Source organism: Arachis hypogaea, chromosome 13 (assembly GCF_003086295.3).
Source record: "Arachis hypogaea cultivar Tifrunner chromosome 13, arahy.Tifrunner.gnm2.J5K5, whole genome shotgun sequence".
Taxonomy (NCBI): domain Eukaryota; kingdom Viridiplantae; phylum Streptophyta; class Magnoliopsida; order Fabales; family Fabaceae; genus Arachis; species Arachis hypogaea.
This window is the reverse complement of record NC_092048.1, coordinates 103,275,580-103,301,359: the sequence shown is the minus strand read 5'-3', so window position 1 is coordinate 103,301,359 and position 25,780 is coordinate 103,275,580. Positions and strand designations below refer to the sequence as shown.

At 39.2% G+C, this 25,780-nt stretch overlaps 1 non-coding gene across 1 annotated transcript; it reads left to right on the top strand.

Moving 5' to 3' along the window:
- Positions 1-7,387: 7,387 nt before the first annotated feature.
- Positions 7,388-7,491, top strand: LOC112738472 (small nucleolar RNA R71). Its single transcript, XR_003169432.1, has one exon. It is a non-coding gene; the product is annotated as a small nucleolar RNA R71 (small nucleolar RNA).
- The last annotated feature ends 18,289 nt before the right edge of the window (positions 7,492-25,780 follow it).

The following is a 25,780-nucleotide window of genomic DNA, read 5'->3' as shown; positions in this document are numbered from 1 at the left end:
GTCAATTGCTCATGAGAAGAGATGAAGTATGGTCACTGATTATACCACATGCATTTCCCAAACCAAGTATTGAGAGGGTTATAGTCACATACCCATCCAAACCCAATTTGGTCCAGCATGAGAAAGCATTTCTAGCTTGATCTCTTCATTCCTCTTCCAAGGTTCAAAAGAGATCCAAGTTTGAATAGCTTCTCTTCCAAGATAACTACTCAATTGGATGAAGATCGAAAGCTTTCAAGTAAAATCAAGAGGAAAGATAGAAGAAGAATGATGAAGATTAGTATTGATCCATCAAATTACAACAGAGCTCCCTAACCCAATGAAAGGGGTTTAGTTGTTCATAGCTCTTGAAAATGAAAACAAAGATGGAAAATACATCATAAAACTAGAAATTGCAAAGAAAGTAAAATACAGAGAGTAATTCTCCTTTTTCCCAGCTTTCAGAACTCCTTTACAATTCAAAGCTACTCCTATATATACTACTCTTCTCAGCTTCTAATTTACTCTTCAAGTCTTGGGCCTTTGGATCTTGAGTTTGAAGCAGTTCCTTTCTTTATTTGGGCTTGGCTTTACTTGCAGAGAGAAAGTGTGAAGTGGGCAGAGACTTAAGCTCAGGGCGTAAGGAGTGTTAATCATTTAGTGAATGTTTAAGTTCGGAAACGTTAGTGACACTTAACATTGTCACTAACGTTCCAATGCACCCCTTTGCCTCACGTTAAAAGCCACGTTAACTAGGTTAACGTGGCTTTTAACGTTGCCTTGTCAACCTTCGAGAACGTTAGTGACACTCAACATTGTCACTAACGTTCCAGTGTGCCCCTTCTTGCTTCACGTTAAAGCTCACGTTAACTAGGTTAACGTGGCTTCTAATGTGGCCTTTGCCATCCTTCGAGAACGTTAGTGACATTCAACATTGTCACTAACGTTCCAATGTGCCCCTAGGTCTCACGTTGGAGTCCACGTTAACTAGGTTAACATGGCTTCTAACGTGGCCTTGTTTTAGCCATCCCAACGTTAGTGACAATGTTGAGTGTCACTAACGTTGGCTTATCCTTCATTTCTCATCGTTAGCTTCCACGTTAACCAAGTTAACGTGGAAGTTAACGTGACTCTTGGGGGTTGTGTGGTTGCTTCAACGTTAGTGACAATGTTGAGTGTCACTAACGTTGTCGACAACTCTTCATCCTCTACGTTAGTTCCCACGTTAACCAAGTTAACGTGGGAGTTAACGTGGTACTTTGCACCATAGGCCAACGTTAGTGACAATGTTGAGTGTCACTAACGTTGGCTTCTCTCCCCCCCTTTAACGTTAGAGGCCACGTTAACTAGGTTAACGTGGCTTCTAACGTGGCCACTTATGAGTAATTGCCAACGTTAGTGACAATGTTGAGTGTCACTAACATTGGCTCAACTTCTTTTCTCCACGTTAGAAGTTAACGTGACTCTCTAACGTGGGCATTGATGGCTTTTTGAGAGTGTTATTGGCAATCACTTTTCTCATTAATTGCAAGTTACCTCCCCTTTTCTTGCTTCCTTTTGGTCCTGAAATCAAGCAACAAAGTGCATCAAAGCTCTAGTCCAAGTCATGAGTAATGCAACATAATATTTGTCACTAAACTTATGCAAAATCCTCATGAAATTATGTAAAATGCACAATGTATGATTGAGTCAAGGCATAAGTGAATATTTACCCAAAACTAGCTTATTTCCTACAGAAATGCATGAAACTAACCTAAAAACAGTAAAGAAAAGGTCAGTGAAACTGGCCAAAATGCCCTGGCATCACAACACCAAACTTAAAGCTTGCTTGTCCCTAAGCAAGTACTGGAACAAGAGAATGATGAATGGAATATCCAGAGGAATGAGTCATCCTTGTGGAAGTCATATTACTGATTTTATGGTGGTTTCATGCATAGCAACTTAGGTTCATTCCATTACTGGCTTTCAGACCTTTATTCTGTCCTAAAACACCCACTTTGTTCATATCCCATGAGACTTTTATTCATTGATCCTTTTATTGTTATTACAAGGGTTGTTTGTGTTATTTAGGCTAAGTGCTCTATAAGGGGGCAACTCTTTAAGATAAGCTTTCAGCCAACACTCTCGAACAAGTTGGTTCAAGGTGCTTGGTGTTGAGACACCCCTAAGGACTTACTCCCTCAAGCCTATCCCCTATACATACACACTACAGGCATTTAGTTTATTTATTTTCTTTTCTTGAGACCTTGGTGTCCAGCACCTCTTTGGGTTACTAAGTGTTCTGTAGTGAAGGTTACTCTTGATAGTGGACTTTCAGCTGATAATCCCGAGTTAGTTAACCCAAGTTACCAAGTGATAAGGCACCACTAAGAGCTTATTCATCCAAGTAGATCCCTCACACAGGAGCACCACAGACACTTGCCTCAAGCTTAAAACCATTGATGCCTAGCCTTATTGCTTACTCTTTTTCTTTTGTTTTTCACTTCCATTGTTCTTTCCCTTTTCTCTTCTTAGGATCTTGTTATTAACTTAGTCTCATGAGTGTATCCAAAGCAAAGTATTCAGGATAAATAGTTGTCCTCCTAGCCTTGTGGTTGAACCAACTTAGCTAACTTATGACTACCCCAAAGATTCATGAATGCACTTCCACAATATCAACTCCACTCTGGTCTTTTACAAACAGAATCATTCTCTTTTTATTTGATTTAAAGGGACAAGCTTACAAGTAGGTTAAGTGATGGTGCAGTGACATAAAGACCAGTGCACATAGACTCTCTTCAATACCAAAAACTAAAAAAATAACATGATTTGAAAAAGGTTCAAACATAACATGGAAGCAAGTTCTATTTCATACAAGATCTTCCTTATTTAAAACACAGAGAAAGATGGAACAAAGAAGGAACTCCACCACCTTTTACTATTGTGGATGTCCACGCTCTTTTCCTTGCTTGTCCTCCTTGTTTCCTCTTGCATTTCCTCGCATCCGTGCCAATCTTGCTTGCTTCCAATCCTCAAGTGCCTTCCTCACTGACTCATGACTCTCTTCCACCCTTTGTCTTTCCTTTCGTGCTAATTCATCCTTCATTTCATCATACTTGGCTATTCCTGGATGCAATATTGGCAGCTGTCCCACTAAGTAGCCGAGCCTGGCTTGAGTATTTATCTGATGTCCTGTTTCACTCATGTAAACTCCTTCTGCGAATGCCCTTTGCTCGTCCAATAGTTCTGCCTGTTCTATTTGTCTTCGATGCATCTCATGTATGTGTGCCCCTTGATGTGCTTGGATGTTGATTAGCCTCTGGGTGGATTCTTGTTGCTCGTTTTGCCTTTGTTCCATCCTGTTGAATGCTTCTCCCCATTGTTGTCCTTGGCTTAGTTGCTGTTCCATCATTTGCCTTTGCCACTCATCTTGCTGCCCCATCATCTGTAGTTGAAGCTCTTTCTGTGCTCCTTGGCTTTCCAAATATTGTCTAGATAAGCCATCAATGGCTTCCTGTAATTGGTGCATGTCCAAGGTCTGTGGTGCTTGTCCCTCTAAGACCTGTCCTTCAACTACTTGAGGGGCTGTCCTCTTTCTTTGCTTTCGTTGAGGCAGGGGCAATGCTGCAGCATTCATCCTTCGGACCGTTATTGGAATGCCTTCCTTTATCCAAACGGGGTCCTCATCTTCAAAAACCACCCTAGCTTTCTTGCATATTCGGTAAATAGTGCTGGGGTAATTTAATGTTCCTCTTGAGTCGCTTTTCTCTGCCATCTTTCTAATTCCTTGAGCTATGATTTCATGAACTTTGATTTCTCCTCCCTTGAGTATACAATGCAACATTGTTGCTCTCTCGAGATTCACCTCCGAGTTGTTTGCAGCTGGGAGAATAGACCTCCTCGCTAGCTCGAACCACCCCTTAGCTTCAGGAGTGAGATCTGTTCTCTTAATGAACTTTAGTTTATTTCCTGCACCCCTTTCCCAGTCAGCTCCTGGTACATAAAGGTCTAGTAAAAGCTGGTCATAATTGGGGTTGTTGTCCAATCTTGAGTGGTAACTTTCTTCTTTAAATGGTATAGACCGTAGCTTCAATGCCCTCATTACACTCATGGGACCAAAATCCACCATTGTTCCTCTCACAAAGCTTGTATATGACTCATCTTTCTTATCATACCTGACTGCATTTGCATAAAATTCTCTTATGAGATTTATATTCACCTTAGTGACCGGGTCAGTGAGGAGCTCCCATCTTCTCCTTTCTACCTTCTCTATGATTTCGGGGCATTCAGTCTTCTTAACTTGAAATTCCAGCTCATAAATGATTTCCTTATCAACCATCCACCCGTATTGCAATGCATGATGCAAGCTTCTAAATCTCTTCTCATTATATGGGTGTTCTTCCATGGGTTCCTTCCCCTCCCTTCTCTTAGAACTTGAAGATGCCATGAATGATTTAATATGTGAAGGTGGTAAGGTTGTGGAGACTTTTGGTTGTTTAGGGTTTTATGGCAATGAGGAGAGTAAGGGGAGGAATGTTTATAATCGGATAAGGGGTGTATTGTACCGAAATGAAGAGTGGTGAAGGTGTGTGATGACAATGAAGGGTGGTATGGACAAGGGTTGTTTATATAGAGAAGTTGTGAGAGAATGGAGGGTGTAGATTGATGAAGTGGTCACTTGATGGACGGTTGGGGTTATGCATGGCTAGAAGACAAGGATCATCACTTTATGATGGGGATTGCTCGGTCTTCTAGGGGTCCCCTTTTTTCAATGTTGCATGGCAACATTTTCCAACGTATTCCCTCTTTAGAACAAGTGTGTAACCCCTCTTCTTTAAGTGGCGAAATCTCCCCTATTTAATTGTCCAATCAATCCCTTTTTATGCTTTTTTTCCTTTCCTATAAAGATTTGAAATAAGGAAAAAAAATTAAAACTCTACGGCTAGAATAAAATGAAAGAAAGGATTTGATTGTTTGTTTATGAATTCCAACCAACTAACTAACTATTGGTGGTTCCTTATATGCATTTTGGTGGCACCATGGGGTGACACCAAACTTAGTTTGAAGCAATGTGATGAAAAGTTTTGTTCAAGCTCCCAAGACCAGCATGCATATTGGTTTGCTTTGAACACCAAACTTGTTCTTCACTATATACTGCATGATAAAGAATTCACCAAGTGTTTGTCAAGTTTGGGTTGAAATCATAAAGATTGACTTATTCATTATCATCTGAAAGCATATAAAACATGGGTTGCCTCCCATGAAGCGCTTCTTTAGCGTCACTAGCTTGACGTTTTTCTTTCATCATGGTGGTTGGTAGTGCTTAAAGTCCTCCCCTCTTGCTGTGGACTTGTATCCATTGGTTGGATCAATGATCTCCACATGTTCCAGGGAAAGAACTCTGTTGATACTGAAGACCTTAGATAATTGAGATGGTACAGTAGGGAGATTAGGAGGAATATCTGGGAAGTAAGATGAGACAACTCTATCCCCTGGAGAGAAATCTTCCGTAGGGATCTTCTTGTTCCTCCATCTCCTTGGTACCTTCTTCTTTGTTTCTTTTGAGGTTGCCTTCCCCTTGGTGACCTCTTTTCTCCAAGGAGTTGTGATGCTGTCTTCACCTGCCTCTAGAGGTTTGGGTTCCTCCAACTTTTCTTTGAGCTGTGGCAGTTGCTGTTTTCCTTGTTTATCAATTGAGGGGGTTTCAGAATGAACTGGCTGTGCTTCAGTGCTTGTTTCCTCCTTCAGTGTCTCCTTATCGTTTGTGCTTAGTTCCTTGTCCTCTTGATCTGTTTCTTGTGAGAAGTTGAAGACATTGAAGCTGAGTCGTTCATCATGAATTCTCAATATTAGCTCCCCTTTCTCTACATCGATAAGTGCTCTGGCCGTAGCTAGGAATGGTCTTCCCAATATGATTGGGTGAGTGTGACTCTCTTCCATGTCCAGAATGACAAAGTCTGTTGGGAGAAAGTACTTCCCAACCTTTAGCAACACATTTTCCACCACTCCTATTGCTTGCTTTTGAGTTTTGTCAGCCAGTCTGATGATTACATCTGTGGGCATTATCTCATTAATCTGCAGCCTCTTCACCAGGGATAAAGGCAGTAAGTTGATGCTGGCCCCCAAATTACATAGTGCTCTATCGAACATAGTCTCACCTATGGCACAAGGGATATGAAAACTTCTTGGGTCTCTTCTTTTTGTAGGCAACTCAGGTTGAATAAGGGCACTACATTCCTTGTTCATCACTATAGTCTGCCCTCCCTTGAGTGAGCTTTTCCTCGGAAGAAGTTCCTTCATATACTTGATGAATGCAGGCATTTGTTGAATTGCATTGATGAATGGTATGTTCACATGCAGAGATGCAAACAAGTCTAGGAACCTTGAGTATATTCTTTTTCCCACAGCACCATTTAGCAGTTGAGGGAATGGTGCATAGAGCTTCAGCAGCTCTTGTTGTGAGATTTCTGGTTCTTTGTGCTTTCTATCCTCCTCCTTTGTTGAGTTGTCTTCAGGTTGTTTGCGCATTTTACCTTGCTTGTCTTCAATCTCTTGATCACTTGTAGTGACCATTTTGCAATCTTCCCATCTTACTTTCTTTGCTTCTCCCTTGGGGTTTTTCTCCGTGTTACTTGGGAAGCTATCAGTAGGTTTAGGAATCTTCTCAGCTAAATATCCCACCTGGAATTTCAGCTTCCTAATAGTCTCTCCCTGGTTCTTAATATTGGCTCGCACCTCCTCTTTGAACACCTTATTTTCTTGAATCTCTTGGCATATTCCTTCAAGTAAGGCTTCAATCTTAGAGAGCTTGTCATCAATTGATGAGTGGTTCGGAGTAGATGTGCTGTTTTGGTTTTGATAAGTATGTGGAGAAGTGTTGTTGTGGGGGTGTTGAGATGTCCTCTGGGTGAATTGCTGGTGAGCTGCATTGTTGTTGGAGTTGTAACGTCTCTGGTCTTGGTTTTGATCTTGCTCACTTCCCCACCCAAAGTTCGGGTGATTTCTCCATCCAGGATTGTAAGTCTTGGAGTATGGATCATAGTTTTTCCTTGGTGAATTCCCAATGTAGTTGGCTTGCTCCTGACTCCCCTCTGCTTCTTCGTTTACTCCTTCTTGTGTTGTTGATGAAGTGGAGATTGCTACTACTTGGTTCCTCTCCATCTTCTTGGTGAGGTCAGCTAGCTGCTGGGTAATGAGCTTGTTTTGGGCCAACAGAGCATCTACATTGTTTAACTCCATCACTCCTCTTGTGTTCCCTCTTTCGGAAGCATAGAAGTAGTCGTTTTCTGCTACTGTTTCAATAACATCTATGGCTTCCTCAATGGTCTTCTTCTTGTTCAAGGATCCTCCAGATGAATGGTCTACTACCTTCTTTGACTCATAAGAGAGCCCTTCATAGAACATGTGCAGCTGGACCCATTCGTTGAACATGTCAGGTGGACACCTCCTTGTTAAGTCTTTGAACCTCTCCTATGCTTCATACAGAGTCTCACCATCTTGTTGCCTGAAGGTTTGAACCTCAGCTCTCAGCCTATTGATTCGTTGAGGAGGGTAGAATCTTGCTAAGAATTTGTTCACCACATCCTCCCAAGTTGTCAAGCTCTCTCTTGGGAAGGATTCCAGCCACTTGGTTGCCTTGTCTCTGAGTGAGAAGGGAAATAAGAGCAGTCTATAGGCGTCAGGATGAACACCATTAGATTTCACTGTGTCATATATTCTCAGGAAGGTGGTCAAATGTTGATTGGGGTCTTCTTGAACACCTCCTCCAAACGAATAGTTGTTCTGAACAAGGGTGATGAGCTGTGGTTTAAGTTCAAAGTTGTTGGCATGGATTGTTGGCTTTTGGATGCTACTTCCACAATTGCCTGGGTTTGGATTAATGTAAGAGCCCAAAACTCTTCTATCCTCCCCAGCATGATTTGCTCCACCTCCTCTGCCATGGTTGTGAGTCTCTTCTTCATGACGATTTTCCATGTTTTCTTCCATGTTTGGTTCAAAGTATTCCTCAAACTGTTCCTCCTCTTCTTCAGCACCAGCTACTCGTTTTTCTTTTGCCTCCCTCCTTAGTCTAAGGAAGGTTCTCTCCGGTTCAGAATCAAAGGAAGTTGAAGCCCCGCTTCTTCTCCCTGTCATACAACCAACAAGTACAAGCAGAGAAAATAGGTGCAGACAGTATTTGTGTCAGAATTGCTGTTAGTTATGGGTGATGCAATATATCAAACAGTTAGTGGGTTAGTAAACAGAATTGAAAATAACAAAGAAAAACAAAAGAGTAGAGGGAGAAGGGAAGAAGTTTACTAAAACAAAAAGTAAATCACTCAAACAGAAAATGAAATTCACAAAATAAAATGCTCAATCTAGTGATCTTCCAATCTAATCATTGTTGATGCACAATCAATCCCCGGCAACGGTGCCATAAACTTGATGCACGGAAAACTTGTCTCTCAACAAATCTCCCTTCGGCAAGTGTACCGAAGTTGTCGTCAAGTAAAAACTCACAATAGAGTGAGGTCGAATCCCACAGGGATTGATTGATCAAGCAACTTTAATTAGAAGAATGTTCTAGTTGAGCGAATCCAGGATTTGGGTTGAGAGTTGCAGAAAATAAAATGGTGGGAATGTAAATAACAGAAAAGTAAATGCTAGAATTAAAGGACTGGAAGTAAATGACTGAAAATAAATTGCAGAATTGTAAATGGGAATGGGGGATTTGCTCATAAAAGTAAATGGCAGAAATTAAAGAGAATGGGTAAGATCAGAGATGGGGAGTTCATTGGGCTTAGGAGATGTTGCAATTCTCCGGATCAAGTTTATTTTCATCTCTTCCTCAATCAATGCACTCATTGATCTCCTTGGCAATCTTAAGTGATTGAATTACAATTTCTTGCAATTCAATCTCTCAAATCTTGATCAATAGCCAATTCCTTGGTCAATTGCTCATGAGAAGAGATGAAGTATGGTCACTGATTATACCACATGCATTTCCCAAACCAAGTATTGAGAGGGTTATAGTCACATACCCATCCAAACCCAATTTGGTCCAGCATGAGAAAGCATTTCTAGCTTGATCTCTTCATTCCTCTTCCAAGGTTCAAAAAAGATCCAAGTTTGAATAGCTTCTCTTCCAAGATAACTACTCAATTGGATGAAGATCGAAAGCTTTCAAGTAAAATCAAGAGGAAAGATAGAAGAAGAATGATGAAGATTAGTATTGATCCATCAAATTACAACTGAGCTCCCTAACCCAATGAAAGGGGTTTAGTTGTTCATAGCTCTTGAAAATGAAAACAAAGATGGAGAATACATCATAAAACTAGAAATTGCAAAGAAAGTAAAATACAGAGAGTAATTCTCCTTTTTTCCAGCTTTCAGAACTCCTTTACAATTCAAAGCTACTCCTATATATACTACTCTTCTCAGCTTCTAGTTTACTCTTCAAGTCTTGGGCCTTTGGATCTTGAGTTTGAAGCAGTTCCTTTCTTTATTTGGGCTTGGCTTTACTTGCAGAGAGAAAGTGTGAAGTGGGCAGAGACTTAAGCTCAGGGCGTAAGGAGTGTTAATCATTTAGTGAATGTCTAAGTTCGGGAACGTTAGTGACACTTAACATTGTCACTAACGTTCCAATGCACCCCTTTGCCTCACGTTAAAAGCCACGTTAACTAGGTTAACGTGGCTTTTAACGTTGCCTTGTCAACCTTCGAGAACGTTAGTGACACTCAACATTGTCACTAACGTTCCAGTGTGCCCCTTCTTGCTTCACGTTAAAGCTCACGTTAACTAGGTTAACGTGGCTTCTAACGTGGCCTTTGCCATCCTTCGAGAACGTTAGTGACATTCAGCATTGTCACTAACGTTCCAATGTGCTCCTAGGTCTCACGTTGGAGTCCACGTTAACTAAGTTAACGTGGCTTCTAACGTGGCCTTCTTTTAGCCATCCCAACGTTAGTGACAATGTTGAGTGTCACTAACGTTGGCTCATCCTTCATTTCTCATCGTTAGCTTCCACGTTAACCAAGTTAACGTGGAAGTTAAGGTGACTCTTGGGGTTGTGTGGTTGCTTCAACGTTAGTGACAATGTTGAGTGTCACTAACGTTGTCGACAACTCTTCATCCTCTACGTTAGTTCCCACGTTAACCAAGTTAACGTGGGAGTTAACGTGGTACTTTGCACCATAGGCCAACGTTAGTGACAATGTTGAGTGTCACTAACGTTGGCTTCTCTCCCCCCTTTTAACGTTAGAGGCCACGTTAACTAGGTTAACGTGGCTTCTAACGTGGCCACTTATGAGTAATTGCCAACGTTAGTGACAATGTTGAGTGTCACTAACGTTGGCTCAACTTCTTTTCTCCACGTTAGAGTTCACGTTAACTTGGTTAACGTGACTCTCTAACGTGGGCATTGATGGCTTTTTGAGAGTGTTATTGGCAATCACTTTTCTCATTAATCTTGCAAGTTACCTCCCCTTTTCTTGCTTCCTTTTGGTCCTAAAATCAAGCAACAAAGTGCATCAAAGCTCTAGTCCAAGTCATGAGTAATGCAACATAATATTTGTCACTAAACTTATGCAAAATCCTCATGAAATTATGTAAAATGCACAATGTATGCTTGAGTCAAGGCATAAGTGAATATTTACCCAAAACTTGCTTATTTCCTACAGAAATGCATGAAACTAACCTAAAAACAGTAAAGAAAAGGTCAGTGAAACTGGCCAAAATGCCCTGGCATCAGGTAGTCACAAGCAATTCTAATCAAGCAAAAGTATAGCTAAGCAATTACAAAACAATGAAGAATTCAAAAACTATACACAAAGGGGAGAAAGGATAGATCTCACCATGGTGGGGTGTTTTCCACCTAGCACTTTTATTTAATGTCCTTAAGTTGGACTTCCACTAGCTCATTGCTCTTTGTCAAGAGGTGCATCTTCCAAAAGGAATACCTCAATATCTTTGTTGCTCTTCATTTGTTCACCATGATACAACTTGAGACAGTGCCCATTGACCTTGAAGAGATCCGGACTTGAGGGATGGCGCAAATGGTAAACCCCATAGGGTTCCGCTTTCACTAAGGGCCTTCCCATTTTGACCTTAGTTTACCGGGCAACAATCTCAATCTAGAACTGTAAAGAAGGACAAGATCACCGGCCTTGAATTCTTTGCCTCTTATGTTCCTATCATGGACGGCTTTTATTTTTTCTTGTAAAGTCTACAGTTCTCATAAGCTTCAAGCCTCAAACATTCCAACTCTGCTAGTTGTAGCTTTCTTTCAATTCCGGCTCCACCCAAACTTGGATTACACTCTTTGATGGCCCAATATGCCTTGTGCTATATCTCCACCGGTAAATGGCAAGCTTTGCCATACACCAACCGAAAGGGGCTCATGCTAATTGGCGTTTTGTAAGCCGTTCGGTATGCCCATAATGCATCGGTGAGCTTGGCACTCCAATCTTTCTTATTGGGTTTTACAATCCTTTCCAAGATGCGTTGAATCTCCCAATTGGAAACCTCGGCTTGGCCGTTTGTTTGTGGGTGGTAGGCCGTGGCTACTTTATGCATGATGCCATATTTCCTCATTAGCCCTTCCATTCTTTTGTTGCAAAAATGTGAACCTTGGTCACTCACGATTGCTCGTGGCGACCTAAATCTACAAATGATATTATTTCTCACAAAAGAAAGGTCCACATTAGCATCATCCGTCCGGGTGGGTATTGCTTCCACCCATTTGGACACATAATCAACGGCGAGTAGAATGTAGAGGAAACCATTAGAATTTGGGAATGGCCCCATGAATTCGATTTCCCACACATCAAAAATTTTATAAAATAGCATGGTTTGTTGGGGAATTTCATCCTTCTTAGAGATATTACCAAATCTAATGCATTGAGAACAAGATTTACAAAAATGAGAAGAGTCATTGAAAAGAGTTGGCCACCAAAAGCCACAATCTAGGATTTTCCTTGCCGTTCTTTGAGGTCCAAAGTGGCCTCCTCCTTCGGAGGAGTGGCAAGCTTCCAAGATTGAGTGGAATTCGGTTTGTGGAATGCACCTCCGAATTACTTGATCCGCCCCACATCTCCAAAGGTATAGGTCATCCCACACATAGTATTTGGATTTATTTTTTAGCTTATCCCTTTGGTGTTTGGAGAGATTAGGAGGGAAGGAGCGAGATACTAAGTAATTGGCGAATGGTGCATACCAAGGAATGGTTTCCGAGATTGCATGCAAGCCCTCAAAGGGAAATGAATCATTGATAGGAGTAGTATCACCTTTTGTATGTTCAAGGCGACTTAGATGGTCCGCCACTAGGTTTTGCGTACCACTCCTATCCTTGATTTCCAAGTCAAACTCTTGCAACAATAAAACCCATCTAATCAATCTTGGTTTGGATTCCTTCTTAGCCAAAAAATACTTTAATGCCGCATGATCTGAGTACACTACCACCTTTGAACCGAGAAGATATGCTCGGAATTTGTCCAAGGCAAAAACAATGGCCAAAAGTTCTTTTTCGGTAGTAGTGTAGTTGGATTGGGCTCCATCTAATATTTTTGATGCATAGGCTATGACATATGGATTCTTACCCTCACGTTGTGCTAACGTGGCTCCCACGGCAAAATTTGAAGCATCACACATTATTTCAAATGGCTGACTCCAATCTAGCCCTCGCACAATGGGAGCTTGGGTCAATGCTATCTTGCGCTTGTCAAAAGCCTCCATGCATTCCTTGCTTAAATCAAACTCAACATCCTTTTGTAGCAACCTTGAGAGAGGCAATGCTACCTTGCTAAAATCCTTGATGAATCTCCGATAAAATCCTGCATGTCCAAGAAAAGAGGGGACCTCCCTCTCAGAAGAGGGGTAAGGCAAACTAAATATGACATTAATTTTAGCCGGATCTACGGAAATACCATCTTTCAAAACAATATGTCCCAAAACAATGCCTTGCTTGACCATGAAATGACACTTCTCAAAATTTAAGACAAGGTTGGTTTTAGTACATCTTTCCAAAACTTTTTCAAGACTATCTAAGCAATGATCAAAAGAATCACCATATATCGTGAAGTCATCCGTGAATACCTCCATGCATTGCTCTAGAAAATTCGTAAAGATGCTCATCATGCACCTTTGAAAAGTTGCCGGTGCATTGCATAAGCCGAATGGCATATGCTTGTAGGCATAAGTTCCAAAAGGGCAAGTAAATGTTATTTTTTCTTGGTCCTCTAGAGCAATGTATATTTGGAAGTATCCCGAATAGCCATCTAGGAAGCAATAATGAGATTTACCGGATAATCGATCGAGCATTTGATCGATAAACGGAAGTGGAAAATGATCTTTTCTAGTGTCCGAATTCAACCTTCGGTAGTCTATGCATACTCGCCAAGAGTTTTGCACCCGTGTTGTTATGAGCTCTCCACTTTCATTCTTGATTGTGGTTACCCCGGACTTCTTAGGCACAACTTGAACGGGACTTACCCATTCACTATCCAAAATAGGGTAGATGATGTCTGCCTCAAGTAACCGTGTTACCTCTTTCTTGACAACCTCCAAAATAGTAGGATTTAATCGCCTTTGAGGTTGTCTCACGGGTCTAGCTTCTTCTTCCAAAAAGATCCGGTGCTCACACACTTGGGGACTTATCCCCACTAGATCCGCCAAACTCCACCCTATTGCCCTTTTGTTCTTCCTCAAAACACATAGCAACTTCTCTTCTTGTTGAGGATTTAGTTCCCTTGCTATGATCACCGGAAACTTGTGGGCTTCATCAAGGTATAAGTACTTTAGGTGGCGTGGTAATGGCTTCAATTCTAGCTTTTGCTCTTGGCTTGTCACTTGAACTTCTTCACTTGGATCTTCACTATTTCCTTCAATCATATGTTTCTCTTCTAGCTTTGCATAATGCACTTCCACCACAATGTTGTCAATTAGATCACACCGGAATATGGAATGGTTCTCCGGTGGGTGCCTCATTGCCTCTTCTAGGCTAAAACTTACAACTCTGCCATCTATCTCGAATGAGTAGGTTCCCGAGTGGGCATCCAACTTGAATCTAGAGGTCCTCAGAAACGGCCTCCCAAGTAGGATAGATGACCCTCTCGGATTAACTTGGTGGCATCTCAATGATATGGAAATCAATTGGAAATATCAAACCCTTGATGTTGACCAACACATCTTCCGTAATACCCGACACGGTTATTATGCTCTTGTCCGCCAAGAGAAACCTAGCCGCTGACCGCTTCAACGGTGGAAGCTTCAATAGATGATAAACGGAAAGAGGCATAATGCTAACGCATGTACCAAGGTCGCACATACAATCAACGAATTGGACTCCATCAATGATACAAGAAACTAAGCAAGGACCCGGATCAACACACTTTTCCAGAATGGATCCCATCAAAGGCGAAATGGAACTACCCAATGGAATGGTTTCCAACTCATGAATTCTATCTTTGTTCATACACAAGTCCTTAAGAAATTTCGCATAGTTAGGTACTTGATGTATCGCATCAAAGAGGGGGATAGTTACCTCCACTTTCTTGAACATCTTTACCATTGTTAGGTCAAGCTCCACACACTTCTTAGCCATTCTTGTCAATGTAGGAAATGGAATTGGTTGAGCCACTTCCTCTAAAATTTGCTCCTTTCTAAGGACTTCACTCTTTGGTTGAGGGTCTTCATCTTCAACTATTATATGTGACTCATCTTCTTCTTCAATTTCTTCTATCTCAACTCCATCTTCCTCTTGAGCAACTTTCATTGGACTAGGTGCTTTGGAATCCCTTTCCTTCAATTGCGTTCTGGACCTCAAGGTTACGGCATTGATGCCACCCTTGGGGTTGGGTAAAGGTTGAGAGGGTATGGCACTAGCGGTTGAGGCTTGAGGAGTGGGAATAGAAGGTGGCTCCATGCGAGCAATGAGAGCTTGGAGAGTATAAGTGAGGCCATTAAGACTTGAGTTGAGTGTGTTTTGGAGTTCTTTTTGTCCTTGGAGTATGGACCGGAGTGTGTCATCTTGATTTGGAGATATGGAAGGGTAGGTAATTTGTGGTGCTTGGGGTTGGTTGGTTGGAAGAGGTTGTCTATGAGGTGGTATGTAGGTTTGATAGTTCCTTCCTTGATTTGGTTGTTAGTTTGGGGGGTTTTGTGAATAGCGGTTTTGTGAAGTGTTGTTGTTCCATCTTTGGTTGCCTCCATTGTCCCTTCCTCCTTGTTGATAATTGTCCTGCCAACTTTGGTTGGAGCTATCCCTCCATCCTTGATTGGAGTTGTTACTCCCTTGGCTATAGTTGCCTCCTTGTTGGGGGTACCCTTGGTTATAATTGCTCCCTTGGTTATGGTATCCTTAATTCGAACGTTCATAGTAGGGGCGATCATAAAAGTTGTGGGTAGCCGCTAGAGTGTTATCTTCTTGGAGACTTGGACATTCGTCCGTGTAATGGGAGTAGCATGAGCAAATGCCACACACTCATTGGGGGACCAATTATTGACATTGTAGGTTTTGAGGAGAAGGTTGTTGTTAAGATGGAGGTTGTTGTTGATTTACTTGGAGTTGCTTTAGAAGGCTTGTCATTTCACACAAGGTCTTGGTAAGGGTAGTGGTCTCACCACTAGAAGAAACTTCATTTACGGCCTTTGGACGGTTGACTCTCCGTCTAGCATGTTGAGTGGACTCGGCCAAGTCGGTAATGAGTTGCCATGCCTCCTCCACCATCCTATACTTTGACAAAGAACCGTTGCTTGAAGCATCCAACAAATTCTTATCTTGCTCTCTCATGCCTTGGCACACATAGCTAAGCAAGACTTGAGTGTCAATCATATGGTTGGGACATGAATCAAGAAGTTTGCGAAACCGTTCCCAATATTCATACAAAGTTTCCATATCGCCTTGTACAATACATGAGATCTCCTTCCTTAGCTTGTCTGTCATTTCCACGGGCATGAACTTATCAAGGAATTCTCTCCTAAGCAAATCCCAATTGGACACAGCATCACTAGGTAAGGTATAGAACCACTCCTTGGCTCTTCCCTCAAGAGAGAAGGGAAAGGCAAACAACCATATAGCTACTTCATCGGATCCTTTCCGCCTAGTAGTCGAGCATACACCATGAAAGTCCATGGAACTTTGGTAAGAGATTGATGAGAGCGGTCTTGAGTTCAAAGTTTGCATTCAAGTTGGGATGAAGCACATGTAGAAGTTGGAGAACAAAATCCGGTGCACCCGCTTCCTTGAGAGTAACTCTCCTTGGAGCGGCCATGTTGTCAAAACCTAGATCAAAAGAAAAACTACTAGTAGTATCAACGGAAGAGTAATTAGTGCCTTTGTTGGATGACGATGATATGGTTGGTGAATTGGTAAAAACCTTTTCACCTTCCTCAAAGACTAACCGCCTCCGAGCTTGCCTAATATGAAGCAAGGTTCTTTTAATTTCCGAATCAAAGGGTGCTAAGCTCGGATTTGGTAGTGAACGCGTCATACAATGAAGGAGATAAGAAACTCATGACATCAATTGGTATCTAAGCAAAGACTAATCCTAACTAATAATCAAACAAGCAAACAATCAATTAAGAGAGAAATTCAAGTATTCACATATCAACATATTCACACTAACCAATAGAATGGCACACATAAGCAAGTCCCCGGCAACGGCACCACTTTGATGAACGTTAATATTCTTATGCCGGTTAGAAACTAGTGATGAATCCGATCATGAATATAGTCTAACCAACACGCGAATACCGCATCAAACAATTCTAAAATCTGTGACCGAGAGTATTGATCCCGGGTCGTTCTCCCTAAGAATTGCTTTAGAATGTGCATCATTGATTAGGAAAGCTTTTATGGTGTTGAGAATTGGTGCAAGAATTCAAACTAGCAAGGCAATCAACAATTAATTGAAATAAAAGCCTTGGCCAAGGGTAAGCATTGGAAGTTCCATCATTATAGTTTCCTTCAATTGTGATAAGAATTGATTGTTGCTTCACTTAGTTAACCCCCTAACAATGGAGGAAAGTCAAGTGAGAGTAACCAACTTGAGTCACAAGTCCTAGTCTCACCCTAGGGAAGTCTAGCTTTAGTGCACTCCAAGTCAATTAGCAATTCTCAATTCATAATCTACAATTGATATCAACTATTTAAGTGTCTCCAATAACTCAACCCCTAAGCCAAGTAAGAGAAATCTACTCCATAGCTAAGGTTGTCATTATCACAAACAATTAGTAAGCAATTATAGAAAACATGATGTAATTGAAAGAAGAGAATTGAATTAAAGCTATCTAATCCAAATAATCATCAACAATCAAACAATTGAATGAAACCTCAATTCATTAATCCAAATTCAAAGTAACAAAGTATACCAAATCTAGATCTAAGAAATAGAATCAAAAGAACATCAATTAAGAGTAGAAGAAGAGAGGATCTACACTTGTATCAACATAAAAAGTCAATTATCAATGGATCTCACCAAGAATTCCAAGGAAACTTGCAATGGAGGATGAAAACCTAGAGAGAAGTTGGAGCTTCTCTCTCTAGAAATAAAATGTAACTAACTTCCTAAAAATATCTCCCATTATGACTAATTGTCCTAACACTCCTAATCCTTGGTCTTCTTAAGCTTTTCCCTCCAAAATCTGCTCCAAAACAGGGCCTCGAAACCCCCTGAAATCGCTGGGCACGTGTTTCATTTAAAAAATCATGTGCGCACATCGACGCATACGCGCACTGCACGCGTACGCGTCCTTGGGTCCTTTGCGATCTTGCGCACAGGCGTAAGGTGCGCGCGAGCGTCATAAGGGATATAGCCCAGCCATATAGGCGCGCCGGCTCCTCGCTCGGGTCCACTGCGCTGGCTCTGGATGAACGCATCCACGCGTACGCGCAGGGTGCGCGTGCGCGTGCATGTGCAAATTTTAATTCTTTAATTTGTTCCATGCTCCTTCCATTCATGCATGCTTCCTTCATTCCTCTTAGCCATTTTTGCCCTGTAACTTCTGAAATCACTCAACAAATGGATCAAGGCATCTAATGGTAATTGAGGAGGATTACAATGTATCAATTTTGATGCAAAAGAAGCACATTTTCATCTATGAGGAAAAATGGGAAAGAGACACAAAATCATGCAGTTTTATATGAATAAGTGTGGAAGATCATTGATAAAATCCTTAGATTCTATGCATGATAAACCCTAAAAACGGGGTTTATCAGACACCCCACCATGGTAACATCTTTTTATTTTTCTCTTCTGTAAATATTGGTAAAATAAGTTTAATTTCTTGTTTAGTTAATTTGTTGAGTTTATTTGGGAGTCTAGTATGTTAAATAAGGTTTGATGATGTTTTGGTAGCTATTTGGATGTTTGGAATGCTTTGTTTGGTGCGATAAATTGGAAAATTTTGAAAAACAGAGCTTCCAGCCGCGCATATGCGTTACCCGCACGTGTGCGTTTCCCCCAAGTTTCCAACCCCTCACACGTATGCCTCGCCCACGCGTACGCGTGATCCCCAAATTTTCTAAGTCCATTACAAAAACCAACGTGTTGTGCGCGTAGTGTGCTGAAATTGTGCGTCTAGCACAATTTTGACCCATGCGTATGCGTCATCTTCCTCTCTCTGCACTATCATGCGTGCGCATCGACGATGCGTGCGCGTTGCACCTCACTTCTGCCATCCACGCGTACGCGTGACCTGACGCGTACGCGTGACCCCCTGCCCTGTTTCACTCACTTCTTTTCTTCTCTTCTCTCCATTTCTTTTGTTCTTTTCCCTTCTCCTCTTCTCTTTCCCTCCTTCAACCATCATCCAACACTACCAATCACCATCTATCACCAACTTCTATTTTTCATGATAATTACTGCAACAAATATGGCCTTTAGCAACGCCAAATTTTGCAACGCCTTAAAACCGTTCTCTTAGATAGTTTTAGACAACGGTTTTTTGTAGTGTTACTATTGAATTCAATTTTTTATTATTTTATAGCAACAAATTAAAACCGTTCTCTTTGACTATTTTAAAGAACGGTTTTATAACCGTTATCTTGATTTATTTTTAAGGAACGGTTTTTTTTGTTGTTTAAAGAATTGTACAAAAGAAATGCATTAAAACTGTTGCCGAAATGCAGCACTTTAAAACCGTTCTATTAGATGGTCTTAGACAACGGTTTTTACAGTGTTGCTGTTGAAGTTCATTTTTTCATTACGCTATAGTAACAAAATAAAACCGTTCTCTTTGACTATTTTAAAGAACGATTTTACAACTATTACAACAATTGTTTATGAAACAACCATTATCTAATATTATTTAAATAATTATACAAATTAAACAATACCAATAAAAATAATTTCAGATAATTATATAAATTTAAACTATTTTTTCTATAAATACTGAATTTATAAAATACTCAAAACCTATTGTTATAAATAAATAACAAATATTATTTTAAAAAAATAAATTTATAATAAATATTATATATTATTATTATAAATATATAAAAAATATTATATTTTGAAAACATAAAGTTAAAATAAATTTATAATAAATATTATTTATTTTTATTATAAGTATATAACAAATATTAATATAAAAAAATAAAATTAAAATAATTTTAGAATAAATATATTATATATCTATTATATTGTTTATTAATTATTTGTCACTAATAGCATAGCAAATAAGCTAAGAACCTTTAGAATCAGAAACGCGCGCTCTTCCTCTTCTACTCTTCGAAACCAAAGGGCGAAGAACGCTCTTCCTCCCTCCACCGTACCATCAACCCTAACCCACGCCTTCAGAATCCAAGACGTTATCGAACCGCATCTCACCAGGAAGCCCGAAATCGCACCATCATCGCAAGTCACCAGGAAGCCCTAAATCGCAACTCACCATTGTCGCACATCATCGTCGCTGCATCCTTCCCGAAATCATTGCTGCCTCCTCCTTCCCGGCGTCGCTGAGTCTCTCCTCTCCGCGGCTTCAGTGCTTCTCCGTTCTCTATGGTGTCCTTGCGTCTTCTGCTTTGCTGCTTCTCCCATGTTCTGCTTCGCTACTTCTGCTTCACTGGGTTGTGCTTCGCTGCTTCTGCTTTGTTGCTGCTGCTTCACTGCATCAGCGGGTTGAGGGTTGTCATCTGTGGTAAGTGTTTTTCTTATCTGATTTGCTATTGCTTAGTTAGGGCTTGATTGACTGTTGGGACTTGGGTATTTTTGTTGGATTTAAGAAGAAGAAAGGAAAGTGGTAATGTTTGTGAATATGAGCAAGATGAGTGTTGAATGTTGACTAAGTTTCTGTTTTGGTTTGAATTTGGACTGCATAATTGTGAACTGAGAATTTTATTTTTTATCCTTTTCTACTTCCCTGGTATATCCCATTTATTAAAGTTGCAGCCATTCCTTGTGCATAGTTTAGTTTAAACTCAACAAGCTAGCACTGTGTAAGCACTTATTTTACATTAGCTTTTAAAAATTCATATACAGGTATGGGGATAACACTCATTTAAAAAGAGGTACACAAATAGCAGACCTATTTTTTTATCGCACTTGATAATTTTCATAATAATTCAAATAAGCTAATAAGTTAATTCAACGTTATTAGCAATCTCCCATTCCCTTTGGAATATTCTAAATTTGTCTTATACACATGTATGATATAATAATAATAATTCATTAATAATTTATAAGTGAAGAATATAGTATGAAAATAAAGTCCTTTTCTTTGTTGGGGAAATGTAAACAAAGACTGAACAATGGGGCATAAGTTTCTGGAAACAGTGGGTTCTTAAGAGGAATTATAAATATAAATGTGAAGGAAGCGAAGAAGAAAATGCAATGGGTGATGAATGTGTTGCTTTGCACAGTTGAGCAATAAAACAGGGTTTGCAACATAGCAATGTATAAAGCTGAATATGCTATTGCTGAGTCGTTTTCCTCTATTAAGTCTTCAATTAGAACTGTCTTTTCTTGATTTGGTAATTATCCTTTTGCCCGCTTTTGTAAAATATTTTATTTCTTCCTTTAACTTACTCACTTTTTAATTCTTCCTCTTGTCTCAAAAATCGGTGGAGGAATCTATTAAACAAACTGCCTAAATTCACATACATTTTATGAGATAAATTTTAAAGCTTTTACCACAGGTGTTAATCAATTAATTCAGTCAATAGTAAATTTTTAATATAGGAGGATATTTTTTCAGAACACAACTAGATTACTGGTCCCACATTTAAAGTAGTTTGGCCTTTGGTACAAGTCCACTATTGTTGTGTTAGGAGCTTAGCTATGATTTTTGTTTTAATTTTTTAACCCAATTTTGGCTAGTTGGGTACTGTTTGATTTATCAATTATATATCACTTTTGAAAATAGGATTTGTAAAAATTGGTTTAAAAAGTGAATTTTTTTGTTAAAAAATCTGGTTATAAATTACTTATATTTTTATTCTTTGTTGCTGTTTTAGTTTGTCTCTTTAAAACCAGAAAAAGGAAATCAAATAGCAGGTCTTTCTGTAGCTGCGACTACCTTAGACATTGAGCTACACTACAGGTAAATCATTTAATATATTATCTTTTTAAGTTTGTTTGAACATTTAATTGTTAAGAATATTTACTGATTAATTGATTCCTTAAGCTTCTTTGCATAGTTTGTTAGATACAAATTGTTAGTCTCATGATTGGTTGAGATGTTCTCTTTTGAACATGTGTGGTTGACTTCTTGAAATTCTTTAGAAGCAATAAGCTCTTGATTGAAAAAATCACTTATAGTTAGTCTAAAACATATTTCTGTGTTCTTTTATTTTAGTTGAGAAAGTAATGGACAAAGGGTGGACTAGTTTACCAAGACATACTGAGGGTTACCAACATGGTGTTAATTCATTTTTGGATTTTGCCTTTTCTAAAGGTAGACCACAAGGACAAGAAATTCTTTGTCCTTGTTCTATATGTAATAACTTAAGTTGGGGCGAGGGGATGAAGTTTATGATCGTTTAATAAGTAAGGGATTTCAAAAAGGTTACACTATGTGGGTTCATCACGGCGAAAGGATAAGTCACATGGATAGTGAATCTGATGAGAGTGAAGTCCATGAAGGATTTGTCGACGACATTCATGGGCTGCAAAACGAGACGTTCGGCATGTGCTTGAAGGAGATAAAGATAGTGATGGGCCAAACGAAGATGCAAAAAAGTTTTATAAATTGCTTGAAGAAGGAAAACAAGAGTTATATCCTGGCTGTAAAAAATTTTCGACATTATCATTCGTTATCCGATTTTATTTGTTGAAGACTCTTAATGGTTGGAGCAACGCATTCTTTACTGCTTTACTTGAATTACTGAAAGAAGCGATTCCTCATTTGAATATTCCTGATTCTTTCAATAAAATCAAGGCCACGGTAAAAGATTTAGGACTTGGTTATAATAAAATTCATGCTTGTCCCAACGATTGTGTTCTGTTCCGGGATACATATGAAGATGATGAATTTTGTCCAATTTGTGGAGCTTCCAGGTACATAGAAAATGTTGAGGTAGATATAAAAGTTGATAAGTTAAAGAAAAAACCTGTGCCTGCGATGGTTTTGAGGCATTTTCCCTTGATTCCAAGGCTTAAGAAGCTATTCCTTTGTTCAAAAACAGCTGAATCATTAAGGTGGCACGATGAACATCATTCAAAGGATGGAAAGTTAAGACACCCAGCTGATGGCCAATCATGGAAAGACTTTGATAGGCTTCATCCCGATTTTGCTAAAGAATCTCGTAACATAAGATTAGGGTTAGCTAGCGATGGATTTAATCTATTTTGAACCATGAGCATCTCCCATAGTACATGGCCAGTAGTTTTGGTTGCATACAATCTTCCTCCATGGTGTTGCATGAAACCAGAGTATGTCATGATGTCCTTGCTCATCCCAGGACCATGTTCGCCTGGAAAAAGCATTGATGTGTATCTTCAGCCATTAATTGAAGAGTTGAAGGTTTTATGGGAAGTTGGAGTGGAAACATATGATGCTTCAAAGAATAAAACTTTTCAACTACATGCAGCACTTTTATGGACCATAAGTGACTTTCCAGCTTATGCTATGTTATCCAGTTGGAGCACAAAGGGAAAGTTAGCATGTCCTTGCTGTAATTATGACACCGCCTCTTGTTATTTAAAACATAGCCGGAAGATGTGCTACATGGATCACGGTAAATTTTTGGCTATGAATCATCCATAGGATGGACAAAAGATCTTTCAATGGCGATGTTGTATTGAGGTCTTCACCAGCTTTATTAGATGGGGAACAAATTTTTGAAGATTTGAAAGATTTTGACAAGGTATTTAGAAAGAAGCAAAAAAATAAAATTGATGGTCCATGGAAGAAAAGGTCCATTTTCTTTGAGTTGCCATATTGGAAGCAAAATACATTGCGCCATTATCTTGATGTTATGCACATCGAGAAAACGTATGTGATAACATAATTGGAACTTTATTAGACATTCCAGGAAAGTCCAAAGATCATACAAATGCTCGTTACGATCTCAATGATATGGGCATAAGAAAAAAATTTCAACCAAAGGAGATAGATGGTGGCAAGAAAGCAAAAATTGCTAAGGCTTATTTTAACCATACTAATCAAGAAAAAACCATCTTTTATGATATTTTGAAGTTAGTAAAATTTCCATCTGGTAGTGCCTAAATTATTTCTTGGTGTATTCATGTTGTTGAGAAAAAGATATCAGGCTACAAAAGTCATGATGCTCATTTTATGTTGAATTATTTGTTGCAAGTAGCTATAAAATGCACAATGCAGAATCAAGTAGCTGGCCCTTTAATTTATCTAGGTTCATTCTTTCGTTCTTTGTACCAAAAAGTTTTTGAAAATGATACAATAGATCATTTAGAAGTAGATATTAGAGAAATTTTGTGCCAATTGGAAAGAATATTTCCTCATAGTTTCTTTGATATAATGGTACATTTGCCTATTCATCTGGTAAATGAGTTAAGGTTGGGTGGCCCAGTTCAATTTAAGTGGATGTACCCCATCGAGAGATATCTGTGTAGGTTAAAGTCCTACGTTCGCAATAAGAGCTGCCCCGAAGGTTCAATTGCTGAAGGATATTTAGCCGAGGAATACTTGACATTTTGCTCAAGGTATTTAAGTCCTAATGTGGATACAAGGCTGAGTAGGAGGACACAAAATTATGATAATTACAGTGAAGCTGACGTATGTCATGATAGCTATTTTGCATTCTTGGGGCGACCAATTGGTGGAAAGAGGAAAGGGCAACCTTTTTCTCTAGATACCAACTCAAAAATACAAGCTCATCGGTACATCTTATTCAACTGTGATAAAGTTAAAGACTACATTAGGTATTTTTCTTATATATTTTCCAATTACCAATTCTCTATTAGCAAATTTAACTTACTCACTTTTTACTTACTTTAGAGAGTATGAGGAACATGTCAACAATCAAACTAAAGGTAGAAAATGGAAGAAGGCAAAAACTCTAAGCCATGATTTTAGTGAATGGTTCAAAGAGCGTGCTTCTCATGAAGATGTTCCGAAATAACTTAAAGATTTATCTAGAGGCCCAAACACAGTTGCAAAACGATTTTCTAGTTATGTAATCAATGGCTACAAATTTCAAACTAGAGAACATGATGCAAGCCACACAACTCAAAATAGTGGTGTGACTTTGGTATGCGAAACACCAAGCTTTGCTAGTGCCAAGGACAACAACCCAATGACAAAAGCTGTAACATATTTTGGTGCAATAAATGACATAATTGAGTTAGACTATTATGCATGTTTCAAATTTGTTCTCTTCAATTGTGATTGGTTTGAAGTTGAAGAAGAGAATTTTGGTCTAACTTCAGTTCATTTTAATAAAAGATGTTCTCGGGATGATCCTTTTGTATTAGCTTCACATGTCCACCAATGCTTTTATATTCAAGACCCTTTTAACAAAGACAAGCATTATGTCATGGACACAGTGCCAAGGGATTTATTCAATATGTATGATGTTGAAGCCGAAGAGTCTAATCAGAAAGACTCCTTTGATCAAGCGAATAATTTGTTTGTGCCAAAGGATAATTGTGAAGTTCAATGGACTAGAGAAGACATGCCAAATACAATCATTGAGAAACCTTCACTTGTTCTACAACAAGCTGAATATGATGATGATTCTGATCTTTAAAGAGATTTCTCTTCTCGACATAGAATAACTTTTTTTACTTTTATTTTTGGTGTAATTGTTTATGAACAGGTGAATTTCTTATAGATTCTTGGTTCTTTTAATATGTGATTTGGTTTTTTACTATTATGTTAATAGATTTTTTACGATGTATATTAATCTCATTATTTTATTTCCTTTTTTAGAAAATGTTCAAAAAATTCATTGAATAGGAGATAGATTCAAAGTCAAGTGCTGAATTGCATGCAAAGTTCTTCAAAAATATGGAAGTTAAGCGAGAAAAGATTTCTTCTGGTCAGCAGCAACATCAACCACCGCCACCACTTAAGAGGATAAAAACCCTTAGTGATAAGGAAAGGGAGTAGAAGTTAAGAAAAAATGGTATCCAAGCAAATGATAAGAAGGATTTTGTAGAAAAGCCAAAAGTTGCAAAAGAAAAAGGGCAGAATTTGAAGAAAAGTAAAGTATAGATGGAAGCAAGTATGACTCACTCACAAGGATCAACATATAGACAAGAAAAAGAACTTCCTTCTAAATCTACTGCTATGGCTCACAAGAATACTACAGAAGTAGATTCTAGAATGAGTCAAGATTTGAAGAGAAAAGAGACCACAATTGAAGATGATATTGAAGAGTGCGGTAGCTTGTAAGAAAGGCCAACTAAGAAGGGAAAAATATGTC